Below are 11,668 nucleotides of genomic sequence, written 5' to 3'. Positions count from 1 at the left end.
GCACGAGGCTATAGTAGAAGACACTTGTCCAAGATACCATGCAGTAAGTCTACTCCCTGAACCATGTGGCTATCAAGCAATTTCCTTTCCGCATAGCCAAGCCCCTGTGTGTGTATGTGTTGGGGACATAGGCAGAAAATATACATCATCATATACTGTTTCTTATCACAAAAAATTATGTCGGTAATTCGAAGAGCTGAAGGAGCGTCAGATTGAAAGCTTGCGACATTTTTATCATAGCTCCGCTTGCCAAACTATTTGATTGGTCAACTTTTGACCCTCAAAACTTCCAAACCTCGTTAATACACTCACTTTCCATTACTCATGCTGATATCTATTAACATTATTCACAACCTCTCATTTGTTCTGTTGTACTTTTGGACGAGCATTCCAACGCGCTTATTTCATCGATAATGCTGAGATATTGAGCGAGATGTCATTGACCACTTCTTCTATGGACCAAATAAGTTACTGAAACCATTCAATAAGAGCCTGAGGTAGAGTACAACGTTAAAAAATTAATAATGAAAGTCGAAGGTTTCTAATTTAAGAAGAACATTAATCTTGTGAGAGGGTGTTTGTCGATTACGTTCAGACTAGTACTTGAGTGCTACTTTTTTTCATCGATTCCGAAAGGATTAAAAGCTAAGTAAACCTCTGCAGGTTTTGAATTCAGGACATAAATAAACAGTCGAAAGAAAAACCACAAGGCACTTTTTGCCCCAATGTTCTATTACGTATTTGAAAACAGAACGTAGTGTCCGTAGAAATACCGTTAGGTATTTTGTGTGATGTTTTATATATTATGACAAATGATAGCAAAGTGAAGAACGAATCTCAAGAACACATTTTATATTCAGTAATACACTCACATACACGCACTGACACGCAGACAGACAGATTGACAGGCAGACAGACACACAGACACACACGTACGCACATACACACACACATATAAGTATATACAGGCATATACATACACATCTATATGCACATATATATATAATCAAAATAAGCAGGTGATGCATTACGACCGTTTCAAGCGCCTCCATTTAATTGAACAATGCAATCATTACATTAATTTAAATGCAGGGCTATCCTCAGCTGCATAAATAAATAGAATTTTTAATCAGTTGGACACATTAATATACTTTTACTCAAATTCTTTAATAGAGCAAAAAGAGGGAAAGAACCCATGTTGCTACTAATGTAGCTAAGAATATACTACACTTCTAAGAACTGCATGAAGTTTGTTAGGGTCATAGCTTGTGAAGGATTGTGGTTCATTTTTAATTTATTAGTCTTTTTTATCAACTACCAAATCTAAGGCTAGAGGACAGTGTCTGTTTAGAATGGAGGGCAGGGTATGGTCATAAATACTATCAGGATTTTAGGATTTGTATAAGTAATTGTCTATTAAGAAGCTACACCTGCGGCAGGATTGTCATCACAAGCGTTTACGTACGACAGGCTTCTTTCAGTTTCCGTTCATCATATCCTCTCACAAGGCTCTGTCTGATCGACCTGGTACTGTAGTAGAATACCCTTGTCCAATGTGGTATGCAGTGGGACTGAACCCAGAACTACATGTTAGTGAGGCAATCTTGCTGCTACTCAGCATCACCTGCACTTATGCATATATATGTGTGTGTATGTGAGTGTATGTTGTGGGTGTGTGTGTGTGCGTGGGTGTGGGTGACAATTTGATACACATAACAAAAGAGCTTCTAATCGTTCCATGCTTTTGCACACACACATATGCATACATATATATACATATATATACACACACGCTCACACTCACACACACACATACACACACAAATATATGTAAATATATGTATATATATATATATATATTTATATATATATATATATATATATATATATATATATATATATATATATATATATATATATATAAACAAACTAGGGACCCAAATTAAAAAACAGTCTGGAGTTTGGCAGTCAATATATTATTTAGCTACATCTGGATGCGTGTAGGTTCATTTTTGATAACATGCTCATGTATTACTTATAAAAAAAAAGGAGGAACAAAAGGAAACTGAATGTATAATATATAACTTAGAAGCAGAGTTATGGATATGTCAGCAAACACGAGCTTGAGACATGGCCGCCCTCACGCACTTTTCATGAGGAATTCAGGAAGGTGTTTCGTGAAACCACTGCAGAGACGCTTTCGGAAAAAAATATGTTGGATAATTGATTCGATCAATTCCTAAGGATATCTGAAGAAGGAATTTTTATATTCCGAAATATTTTATCAGACTATAGATGATTAAATTATAACAATTATAGTCCATTGTTGTTATTATAGTGCATTGTTGTGCCATTATCTTTTACAAACAATACACAATGCTTCAAGCGATCTACATTACTCTCCTATATAAATCTCTCTCTATATATATATACATCTATATATATATATATGCATAAATACATATACATCTATACATATTCATCTATACATATGCATCTATGTATATATTATATATATAGAATAACTATTATCTCACAATAGAGATGTTATTGTTTCACTTTTGACAGGTAATTCCGAAACAGTTTAAGGGGTTGCTCCGAGTTTGCATTATGCAAGGAGTTGAAAATTGTCGTGGCCCATGACACTCCATGAACCCTAAGAAGCGCATGTGTAAAATTTGAATGAAATCGGTTGAGTGGTTCTCGAGTTTTAGTGATGCACAAACACACACATACACACACACGCACACACACACCCATTCTCAGTTTTATATATATATATATATATATATATATATATATATATATATATATATATATATACATATGTATGTGTGTGTTCTTTTATTCTTGTGTTCTTTTACTTGTTTCAGTCATTTGACTGCGGCCATGCAGGAGCACCGCCTTTAGTCGAACAAATCAGCCTCAAGACTTATTCTTTGTAAGCCTAGTACTTATTGTATCGGTATCTTTTGCCGAACCGCTAAGTTTCGGAGACTCACAAGGTTTTGGTCATCTTGAGGTTATAGTAGAAGACACTTGCCCATGGTGTCACGCAGTGGGGCTGAACCCGGAACTATGTGATTTGGAAAGAACGCGTTGGAAGTAAGAAACATGATTGACGAGCTATGTAAAATGTTTGTGGGGCGTGTGTATGGGTGCCTGCGTGTGTGCGCTCGCGCCGAGTTTGTATGCATATATATGCACGCTCGGGCGTGTGTGTTTGTACATCCATTAAAATTCCTAGAAACTGATTAATAGTCGTGAATATTAGTAAAATGCAATTAAAAAGAAGGAAGGTATCGTGTTTATTTGAACAATATACATAAAGGAAGAAAAACGTTCAAACTCACTTTTCACTCCTAATTAGTAAACAATTTGATAATTATTTGTAAATTAGGCTCAAGAACAGATATTTTGAGGGATTGGAATACACTGACCCCCAAAATTGAGTACTATTATGTATTTTACCGACCTGGAATATTGAATCGAAGACACAGAATGTGAAAAAGAACACCAATCTGACCAGTGTTATATTGTCTTAATGAATTTAGCATGTTTAAAAACAGGTAGACCCTAATTTGTATCTGTGTGTGTGTGTGTGTGCACCAGTATATAAATATATATATATATATATATATATATATATATATATATATATATATATATATTATAAATAAATATATTTATATAAAAGAACATACATATATATATGTATATATGTGAAATGCTTTCATATACACACACACACACATACATAGATATACAGACACAGAAAAACGCATTCACACGCATACGATCATATGTATATGTATACACATGCACACACACATAAATACATATATCCATATATATATATATATATCTGTAAAAATATGTGACACTTATTCAGTAGCCATGATAAAACTCAGAGTTTCGGATGCCAGTGTGGGAGCCCACGCCAACATCTCTTCAGTTGTCCGGCCAATTGAAAATTCCTGTGAAAAATGACTGCTAAAACAAAGGGAAATTACTGTGTAGTGACAAGTTCAAAACACGTCTAAAACGCTCATTTTTCACAGGAATTTTCAATTGGCCGGATAACTGAAGAGATGTTGGCGTGGGCTCCCGCCCTGGCATCCGAAACTCTGAGTTTTATCATGGCTACTGAATAAGTGTCACATATTTTTACAGATAAATTCCTCTACATAATATAGAGGTCTCTTTCTTTCTTTTGTTGTCCTTCCTATCAGTATATATATATATATATATATATATATATATATATATGTATTATTTTAATATTTGTATTTTTATTATTTTAATATTATTTTATTATTTTATTATTTTAATATTTGTATTTTTATTATAGGTCTTTTTAGTGTATTTACTTATTAAATTTTTCTATATGTGACTGTGGATTTTCATGGATGAATTCAAGAATGATGGTGTTTTTTCTATAAATTATATTTATGTGTGTGTGTGTGTGTGTGTGTGTGTGTGTGTGTGTGTGAGTCTGTGTGTGTGTGTGTGTATACGTATATATATGTTACCAACTTTGACCCTCCGCAAATATCAAATTTTATTTAATTTGCTTTGCGGGAGCGACTGTTTTGACGAAGACGCATCTAGTCCTAACGCTCGAAATGTAGAGTAGATAAACCAGCGGACAACTGTTTTATGTTGCGTGTTTCGTTTTTCTATTTGTTTCTTTGGTTGTTCAAAAAAAGTTCGCTTTGCATGTTTTTGTAATTCGTGATCTCGTTTTCCATGTTGTTTACGTTTTTTGATGTTCTGTACGCATATCTAGCATATATATATATATATATATATATATATATATATATATAGAGAGAGAGAGAGAGAGAGAGAGAGAGAGAGAGAGAGAGAGAGAGAGAGAGAGAGAGAGAGGGAGAGAGAGAGAGAGAGGGGGAGAGAGAGCTGAAGGGATAGAGAGAGAGAGCTGAAGGGATAGAGAGAGAGAGCTGAAGGGATAGAGAGAGAGAGAGCTGAAGGGAAAGAGAGAGAGAGAGAGAGAGAGATATGACAAAAGTTATTTTACTCCACATGGTTAGAAATTGCGCCTAGAAGAGAAGAGAATATACAAAGTGTTCAGGCTAAATTTGAAAGTTCACATAAAAGAAAAAGAAAATAAAAGTATTCTAAAACGTCAAAAAATATGTACTGGAATTATGTTTGGGAGATAACAGTTTGCTCAAAATAGCTGCCCTCAACTTCCACCACGGTCTTATTGCTGTTTGGGAACCTGGTGCGTTCATTCCTCGTTGTGTCCCTGGGAATATCTTCGAAAACCTTCTCTATGTTGCCCATCAGTTTTGCCTTGGTGTGGCTGGCAGAGCAGTTGGTGTCTGTCAAATGTGCTTTACACGTAGCAATCCATGCGGGGATAGGAAGTCAGAAATTAGGGCTGGTGAAGCTGTAGAAATTCGCCGACAACCACCTGACTCTTCCCGGGCGATGTGCCAAGGAGCCGAATGTCGCTGTTACACATATGACCTTCCAGGCGCAGCTCTCTCCAAAAGCTTCGCATAATTTTCTGAATTGAGCATAAGCCGTGTGGATGTAATCAGAAAGCCTGCGGCGCCTCTTTCTTCAGACCACGGCTTCGTAGTCGCCATTGCAGCTGTCCATCTTTATGTGTGCGTATGTATGCACAGACATACACATACGCGCGCGCGCACAAACACACGCACACGTAACATACATGCACACACATACACGCACACCCGTACACACGCACTCACAGACACAAACGCGTACACACACGACAACATCAACGCACACACGCGCTTGTTCCCTCGCCTCTCAAACACACACCACACGCAAACACACATACACACACATATACATACACAGCCGTAAACACGCTTTCATAGGCACTCATACGCACACACATGGCAACATCAACCCGCACGCTTGTCACCTCACCCTCCCAAATCCCTCAACTACACCCACACCCACACACGCAAGCACACATTCAGAAACGTGTACACACGCACACCCCTACAACGCACTCATATGCACTCACACGTACACTCACAAACACACACGTACAAACACACAGCAATATCAACTCACTCACACACGTGTCACTTCAACTAGTACCACAGAATCTAACTAATCCTACTAATGTATCAGATCCTCCCAAACATAAACATATACGAACGCACACACGCACACACAAACACACACACTACACGCACACACACACACACACACACAAACACACACACACGCACACACGCACACACGCACACACACACACTGGCCATTTTCACTTTATGTCTGTGCACTTCAGCTATGTAACAACGTACGTGCTTTTCTTTTGTTCGTTCTCACCGGATTTTTGCTCTTTCCGCTTCCTTACAAAAAGCGATGCTCGAAACGTCACATAACCCTCTCTTTTTTCCTTCTTAAATTGAGTGTCATCCTAGTACATTCACTGTGAATGTTCTTTTGTTGTTTTCGTTTTTAATTTTTATTTCAGATTTGCCTATTATCGCACGCTCATACGGATGTTCTACATCCTTCCGTCGATGATTTGGTGTAACTAATTCTTGAAATTTTCCTACGCTGGATCACTCTACCCTTTAATTATGCCATACCTATGATTTCTCTCGAAGTACGTCCTTTTTGTACCTTTGATATTATTTGAGATTATATATATATATGTATATATGGGAGAATTTACGGAAAAAAACAGCAGACGAAGACAGCTGGTGTAAACAACAAATGGATGTATTAGTTTAACGCTCGGGAATAGAGAAAGTCTTTGACGTTTCGAGCTAACGCTCATACATACGTATATGTACATACTTACAACTATATATATATATATATATATGCATATGTGGGCACGGGGCATCACGAAACGTGTACAACAAAAAAATACGAAGCACGAGTACATGGAACATGAATTATTCTTTCGAACAACGACACAAATAGAAAAAAAAACATAAAGAACAACCCTTCATCAGTTGTTGGTTGTTTTTCTACTCTCGTATTTCGAGCATTTAACAACAATATACGCTTTCGATAAAACAGTTGCTCTCGCAAAGCAAATTAAATAAAATTTGGTGAGGTCCAGATCAAGAAAAGAACTCTTGAATTTGTTGGTGAAATCCAATGATCCCTTCAAGTCAATCAGGTCCATCGCCAGGAACATGGGTATGTCTGACTTTCTCACCAGGCAAGCAGTGCATAAAGACATTCGTTATTCCTCATACAAGATGAGAAAGAGCAAATGTTTATCCCAAACCATCAAAGATAAGAGGAAAGACCGCGCTACGAAGCTTTTGAAAAAACTCAAGTGTCCCCTCCAATCGAACATGCCCGTGTTCCCAAAACATATACCGAGTCTAATAAAAATCAAACATCCAGTCAATATCATGGTGTTTTGAGTTTATCACTAATGATTGCGTCGTTATGTATCCATTTATCTTCCTACACGGCCTCACACTCAACACGGTGGCCTACATCAAGTACCTGAAGGAGTTAGTGCTGCCTTGATTCAAGAGGGTGGATGCTGGAAGACCGTATGTCTGGTAACATGAGTCTGCACCATGCCACACAATTTCTGAGACCACATCACCCCTAACATCTGGCCACCTAACTCCCCAGACTGCAACCTCCTTGGTTATTATGTGTGTTGAGCGAGAGACCAACAAAAACTCCTTGAAACATCAAAGATTAACTGAAAGCAAGGATTATGGCAGCCTTCACCAACTTAAACAAGGAGACCATCCAGAAGAGTTGCAGGAGATTCTGAAGTCGTCTGGAGGTCATGGTTGAAGTCAATGGTGATTTTGTTGAATAAATTTAATTTTTAGTATTTCAAGACATTTTTATGTAATTTTGGTAAATATATCTGTTAAAATGAGATGTGAGCGTTATTTTCATTTTTGCGTAATTGAGACAATAATTTATTCACTGCACCCGGAATATATATAAAATAAGGCTAATATATGCATATAGACAGACTATTAAGTAGACTGACCTATGAGTTTAAATTGATAAACATTATTAAATTGATGGTGTGGCCATTGCTATATTTCCGCAAATTTTAATTATTGACCAATCCTGTAATTAGCATTTTTTTGTGCATAAGTAAGCTCATCCTCATTTTAACCAAACTCCATTGCACATTTGGTGCAGCAATCCTATTGTTTATTCATCTGTAGTGCCATTGAGTTCTGTTGTTTTGTCTCAGATATTTAATTGCTAATTTTCTTTCTCGCGTTCAGGCTCTAACTTCTGTTTTCTATTTTCAGTTCCTTCTGTTTCCAATGGATGTAAAATAATCAAAACTGGCCTAACGGTTAGCCAGTGGCGCAGGTAGTGTATTTCGCCCGAGGCAATTCTCCGATTTGCTGCCTCTTCACGCCTCTTGCTCCTTATATAGGTTTATACAACTATAATGGTTTTATTGGTAGTCACCAGTTTTTCTACAACAGTTATAGTAATTGAAATAATTGTTATTTTAAGGCTGCTTATTTTACACTCATTTACGAGTGGTCCCTTACCTTGTAAAGGATATCAATAAGTATTATCTCTCAAGTTAAAATGTACGTCATGTTAGCGTAAGTCTTGAACGGACGCTAATGTACACCTATACGTCTTTTGAAAATGTATGTTGAAGATCGTGTCCTTATTATGTACAGCTATAAAAAAAAACGTTACAGATTATTAAACAGAATTAAATATGTTAAACAGGTTGGGAAGAATTGAAGAAAGATGAAATATAATTTTATATATTTTATTTATATACATTATTTCATATATTATTTTTCTAGCTAATTCATAGGCTTAACTAATGAATGAAACACGACAACCAAAATCGGTGTCGAACTTTAAAGAGTATTTCTCGTGGTAACAACCATTACTCTGGATTTGAGTGACGTGGATTAATGTAGACAACCACAAGCACTAAAGTTTTCCCCCAAAATCCAGTGTTTTTATAACTGCTCAACTTGACTTTCAAGAATAGAAATTTCATAAAAATATTCTTTTACTAATTCTCAGAATTCAAATATGAGCAGTTATTTCAACCAATGGGAAAACAACAATCATATTTCCTCGGCATACGACATTACGTCATATTGCCGGCTGTTATGAATTTGGCGCCACGCTACATTCAGCCTTTCACCAGTAGAATTGTCAAAATTTTACAAAAAAGAAATTCGTAATACAATGTTTGAATTAATACTTTTAACAAGTTAAAATATACAATGTATTCACAAATTCCGTGTTAAACATAAGAAAATAGCCTTTCAACACGGCTTTACAATTACAAGCGCTTATGTACAGTTCATTTCAGTTTACAGAAAACATTTTTTTTTCTTTAAATAATCCAGGAATATAAAAAAAAAAATTGTGAAAATCTTCTAACAAACTGAGAATTTTCTTTTTTTTTTTTTTGGAAAATGTACAATTCCACCACTTCTATTTTTTTTCACTTGGGTAGGTGATTTCAAAATTGACTTTTGAGTGTTTCCATTAACCTTAGATTCGCTGTTTTGAATATTACACTATTTCAAATTATGTCGAGATGTATCGCTCGCATCTTCATTTTCAGGACATGAATACTGATCGAAATAAGCTTTTTTTACTCTGTCTAAACTGACAATCTCTTTTTTACCATGCATATCCAAAGTCATAGTTTTATCTTTAATTGACAAAACTTTAAAAGGTTCAGTGTATTTATAATTCAGTGAATTATGAGTAACATCTCCATTAAAAGAATTGGTTTCTTCGAACATTTGACCAGGTAGAGTTTATGTTGTTCCGTACAAGAGTTCAGCAGGAGAATATAGTAAATTTTCTTTAACAGCACTTCTGATTCCTAACAATACCACTAGTAAAGCTTCTAGCCAACTGCTAGAATCAGAATAAGTTCTTAATGAAGATTTTAACTGTCTATGAAATCTCTCTATCGTGCCATTAGACTGTGGATGATAAGAAGTCGTACGGATTCTATTAATCCCCAATAATTTATTGAATTCTGCTAAAAGGGTAGACTCAAATTGTCTACCACGATCGGTCGTTAATTTATCCGGGACGCCGAATCTGGATAAATTAGTAAATCCAATTAGTAAACAAAGTTTTTACTATAGTTTTTGCAGAAACATCTTTGATGAGATAAGCTTCTGGCCATCGCGAGAAACGATCTATACATGTCAGCAAATAAATGTTATCTTCACATGGAGTTAAGGGTCCAACTATATCGATGTGGATTTGTTGGAAGCTCGCATCTGGATTTGCAAATGTACCTAATGGTGCTTTGATATGACGATGTACTTTTGATTTTTGACACTGCATACATGACTTGACCCCGGAACGAATATCCTTATTCATACCAAGCCAAACAAATCGACTTGATATTAATTTCAATGAAGCTCCAATACCAGGATGAGATAAATTATGTAAGGTAGAAAAAACAACTTTTCTATGCTTTTCAGGTACAAATGGTCTCGAAAAACCTGTAGAAATATCACACCAAATATGTGATTTACACGAATGGATCGGCAACAATTTGAATTTTAAAGAAGTGGAACTGGAATTTTTATATAAAGAAAATTCTTTATCCGCAACCTGCTCCTTAGACATTTCTTCCAAATTTATAGTGTTTAATGAATTTAATGTATCTACATTCATTCTAGAAAGTGCATCAGCTGCAGAATTTTCAACACCCTTGATATACCGTATATTCACAGTAAACTGTGAAATAAAATCAAGGTGTCTAATTTTTCTAGGAGAATATTTCTCCGAAGAACTTTTTAATGCATATGTTAACGGTTTATGGTCAGTTAATAAAGTAAATGACCTACCTTCAAGATGTCTGAAGTATTTAATTGACAAATAAGTTGCCAACAGTTCTCTGCCGAAAACAATGTACTTTGTTTCAGGTGCCTTGAATGTTTTTGAGAAGCAGGACAATGGTTGCCAAGAACCACGATTAAATTGCTGTAAAACAGCCCCTATACCTATATTTGAAGCATCAACAACTAATGATAATTTCGCCTCAGGAACCAGATGGTTTAATAGGGTTGCATCACACAGTTTATCTTTTATGTTTTTTAAAGCTTGCAATTCTTCATTTAAGTTATTAATTCATTTTTCTTTTTTCTATTCTTCAATAGTCCAGTTAAGGGATATAGGGTCTCAGTCACCTTAGGAATAAATTTTCTATAAAGATTAACTATCCCTAAAAATTCTCTGAGCTTTCTTAAAGAATTTGGTACTGGAAATTTTTTAATAGCTTCAACTTTCTCTGGCAATGGTCGAATTCCATCTTTATCAATAAGATGACCCAGAAAAGATATAATGGGTTCACCAGAAACACACTTCGATGGATTTATCACAATGCCATATTTCGTCAATCTCTCGAAAATTTGTTTTAAATGGTCTTCATGAGCTTCTTCTGATGGACTAGCAATGAGAATATCATCGTTATAAGCAAATACGAAAGGTAAATATCTTGTTACTTCATCCATAAATCTTTGAAAGTTATTTGCTGTGTTTCTCAATCCGAAAGGCATGCGAAGGAATTCAGATAACCCAAATGGAGTGGTAATTGCTGTTTTCGGTATATCCTTCTCTTCAACAGGAATTTGATTATATGCTCTAAGTCAATTTTCGAAAAAATAGTACAACCACTCAAAGAAGTTGC

The sequence above is a fragment of the Octopus bimaculoides genome, chromosome 2 (assembly GCF_046866305.1).
Source record: "Octopus bimaculoides isolate indiv1 chromosome 2, ASM4686630v1, whole genome shotgun sequence".
Classification (NCBI taxonomy): Eukaryota; Metazoa; Mollusca; class Cephalopoda; order Octopoda; family Octopodidae; genus Octopus; species Octopus bimaculoides.
The sequence above is the reverse complement of the archived record's forward strand: the minus strand, read 5'-3'. Positions refer to the sequence as shown.